Raw genomic sequence first — 4131 nt, 5'->3', positions numbered from 1 at the left:
ACAGAAGACTGGCGATGCCACCACCCAATGGGTGCGCTTAACAACCCTAGTGGAACCCGTTTTTGTGCACCAGCTCCCCCCATCCTGACACTTGCCACCCGTCTATGCGGTCATCTGTGTATGGTAAGGGGCTGGCTTGTGGCTACAAAATTGAACGACGTGAGAAAAGCTGGGCTGCGAGTTTGTGAGGGTTTCAGAACTCATTTCCCTCTTTTTGTGTGAAGGAAGGTTGTTTTATGTTCTGGGAAGCTGCTTTGTAATTTCCATTCCAGGTTTTCTTTGTTTCATTATAGTTCTAAAGGAAAAGAAAGTGGGTGGGTGGGAGTACTGGGAGCGAGCTGGGAGGTATTTAAAAAGCTCCTGTTTGAACATATTAAATTCACGAGTGCATGTTAGTCGTTTCATGGTAGGTTAAACATTACAGTCTAGCTTTTCCATATGGTGTGAAGACAGTCCAATGGGTATCGTGTTGGAAGGGGGGCAGTTCATGGCTCTCCGTCATGTTTACTATAAGACGGTTCTATCAGACGGGGAAGTTAAAAGGCTTTGTTTATTACTGCACATAAAACTTAATTATATTGAAGCTCCACTTTGGGAGGGCTCCTTGTAATTTGCTCGGTTGAAGGAACGTCTCCGTGTTTCTGTGACTTACTGTTGTCGCGAGTTTTTGTGCTTTGGATCAGGTGACCTTTCAAGAAAAAGAAAAAGAGACAGAGGGTGTCTTGCCTATTAACTTTTCAAACCTGTTTTATGATGAGGTACATATTCTGATATTTACTCTTTTATATACTGAAAGTTACATGCTTGGGGAATAAGTGCTATATACAAACCTGGCAAGTACGTTCTTTGTGATTTTTACGTCTCTATCGTCAACATTTAGATCTTTTTAGGTGGCAGGTTTTGACCAGTCTGTCAAGGCAACCCGGGCCGAGAGAGATACAGTGTACCTATAGAAAGATCGAGAGACTCAGTAAAAATTCTACCATCTTGGGGATTGAGCTCAGGCCTCATGTGTGCGAGGGTGAAGCGCCTAACAGCTACACCACAGACGCCAGTATAAGTTGTCCGGAGGCAGGACAAGCAATACCTGAGCAGAGACAGACTACGATGGCAGCTGTGTCCAGTGTCGGACGTCGCCAGCACAAAGCCAAACGTGCGACCATTGTCCGGCAATCCTCAAATTGCCACTGGTCAGTCTCTCGTAACCAAATGATGGCTCCAGTCTGACCAGTAAGTGACCACAGACTTGCCGCGTATGGAGTCGGTATGCGCCACATTTTGTCGCTAAATTGTCCTCCCCGAAAACGCCCCATCAAGCCTGCACGCGTTCGCCAGGGGTCGCTGCGCTCCGCACGTGCCCCCCGCTGGAAGAGGATGATCGCGCGAAGGTCAGGAGGTCTGCGTCATAGTCCGATTTTATGATTATTGAGTCTCTTCCGGTTTGTCTGAGGTAAAGATGGGCGGGCCAAGCACCTCGTAAAAATCTCGCTATTGATACGACGTCGATGTGGGATTTAGCGAATCTATACGCCGAATTTCACACTCATTTTGTTTTATGGGCTGAGTTTTTTTGTACCTAAGCTGGTCCCTGTTGATTTTTTTCGAGTTTCACTTCCCCAATGGCCCCCCTATTTTGCTCGCACACATAGCATACCTCACTTTCCTCACCGCCCTGTATTCAGTCTTTTCTTTCGCGTACAATTTTACAATTGGTAGATATACAGCGGTATCTGAGGTATGGCAGTTAGGCTCTTCGCCGTGGACACACAAAAGACAGGAATGGGAAGAATGTGAGTTTAGGTACATTCGAATTTGTCCAAGACAGCCTCTCTTTGTCGAGGAGAAAAAATAAGATTGTCTGAGGCAGGAGGACGACTTGGACGCTCTCTCGTTATAATATTTTAAAAAATGTAAGGGTGAAAGCGGGAAGTGGTCGTTTTTACCGGGGATTGCTTAAGACAGGTGGCCGTTAGGGAGACAGGATTGAACACCACGTTGTGGCATTTCCTACTGTAAACTCTCTGAAGTATAACTGTTTATCTTTTTAAAGTATAAACGAGGACACACACGCACTCACACTGGCCACATTAGATACAACTCTTTAATCTTGATTAGTATCTCCACGACTCTTTAGAATGAAGAGAGTTCTGGCTTTTCTTGCTTGAAATTCAATTGACGTACCTATGAAAATTTAGACATTTTTGGAGGAACGGTTTGGACATTTGCTATGCAGACATGTAGAAAACTTCCAGAAGTCAGGATTGAAGATGACTTTTCATTACTCATACAGATATCTCTTTCTGTTGATTTATCGTAGCTGTTAAACTATTGGCCCTTGCAAGCAAACAACTTCAGCTCAATCCTCACTCGGTGGTGATGCGTTATTTTCTAGAGCATCTTTTTTTTCTGTTACGATGCTGTTTCCCACTGTCCCCATGTTGGCATACCTGCTTAAACTGATCTAAATTGAGAGAGCAGGGGGAAAAACGTGAACAATCATTAATTTATAACACGCTACCTCAGTATTACAAAGTTCTATCCTCTCAATACCTAGTTTTGAAAAATATGTCGTCAAAAATTTGGTTTCACAACATGTCAAGCTTTTAAAAAAATGCAATTCTTTGAATATCTTGATAACGACTCAACATAATCTTACGATTTTCATAGAGAAGCTAGAACATTTTATTTCTGACCTCATGGCCTCAGTAACTCAAAATAGCATGTCAAAAAGAACTTTGTAATTCTATGGTAGCGAATTGCCAGAGAAAGTCAATATTTGGTAATGTGCAGTATACACTTTTCTGATCTTCTAAGACCGATAGAGGTAGGCCTATCTTCTAAAGAAGAATCCTTGAACAAAGCACCCTTTCGAGCGAGACTGAGTAAAACCGAAGCTATCAAACGTGACCGCTGCCTGTTACAGCTGTCCCTAAGCGTAGAGATCTTCGGTATTATCATAATTATTTGTCTCCACAGACGGCCCGGTTCCCGTTTTTCTTCCCATGAGATGTACACGAAGGAGTGGTTTGATCAGGAAGACAAAAAGGGGGGTGGGGTGGGCTGGTTGGTGGTGGACGTGAGTGGGCGTTGACGAGTGTCACAAAACCTCTGACTTCCGTCCCATCAAAGACTTGTTAGGCACAGACAATAATATGGGCCACCCCCTCACCTTGATCTTTGTCTTCATACTCGTCACTCCACATCTTATCAATATCTAGATCTCCAGTTTGACAGACGTTTGGGCGGTTTTTACGTGATCAAGGAGAAGATAAAGGATTTATACTTTTTGTTTTCTAAGCACAGTAACGATAGAAACATTGATACCCAAAGATTTAGCAAACAGCAAGCTGGAGATAGAGTTAATCCCCCGCGGCTGGATCTTCTTGTATTTTGGTGTCAGTTACAGGTTCCGTTGACAAGAGTTGTCAGCCCTTCCCTTATGACTCGTGTTGAGTAAAGCCTTTCGCGAGCGAGTGTGACTCTGGTCTGACGCCAAGATATTATCCTTGTCGTTCGTTGTCACAAATGGCGACTGGCCTCTGAACTGTTTACAACTTGCTCTTCCTTCCTTCCACACCCACCCACGCGCTGCATGCATAGTTGTTGGCGGTGTTATGATTGACGTTGGCATTCTAATTATAGTTGTTTAAGACGACAGTGGTGGTATTTTTGTTTGAATAATAGTTTTGGTCAACAAAGACGACGTTGTTGAAAGAGTACAAGAGAAGGGAAAGCTGCAAATATCTGCTCTTTATCTTGAAGCATGCTGTAGTGATAAAAAGTGGGTGGTTGGAGAGCGTTACTCGGGCTCGTAGATCGTAATTTTTTTTCTCTCGCTCTGTTGCTTTTGTGTCTCTCTCTACCATACTTATTCCCAGAATTGAATAACTCTTATAGTGTCGATGTTTTTCTTTGTACTCAAACAAATCTGTTATAAAACTTCGCCAAGTGCCCGATCTGAAACAGACACCAGCGATCACAGTTTATTATTACTTTATTTTTTGGCTCGGGTGTTCTAAAATACATAAATTATTATTATATCACTCTGTTCTTTCAGGTTATTCTTTGTCTATTTCTAATCTCTCCCTCTCCCACCCCCGCCTTCTCTCTCTCTCTCTCTCTCTCCCTCTC

The sequence above is a fragment of the Aplysia californica genome, unplaced genomic scaffold, assembly GCF_000002075.1.
Source record: "Aplysia californica isolate F4 #8 unplaced genomic scaffold, AplCal3.0 scaffold00080, whole genome shotgun sequence".
NCBI lineage: Eukaryota > Metazoa > Mollusca > Gastropoda > Aplysiida > Aplysiidae > Aplysia > Aplysia californica.
The sequence above is the reverse complement of the archived record's forward strand: the minus strand, read 5'-3'. Positions refer to the sequence as shown.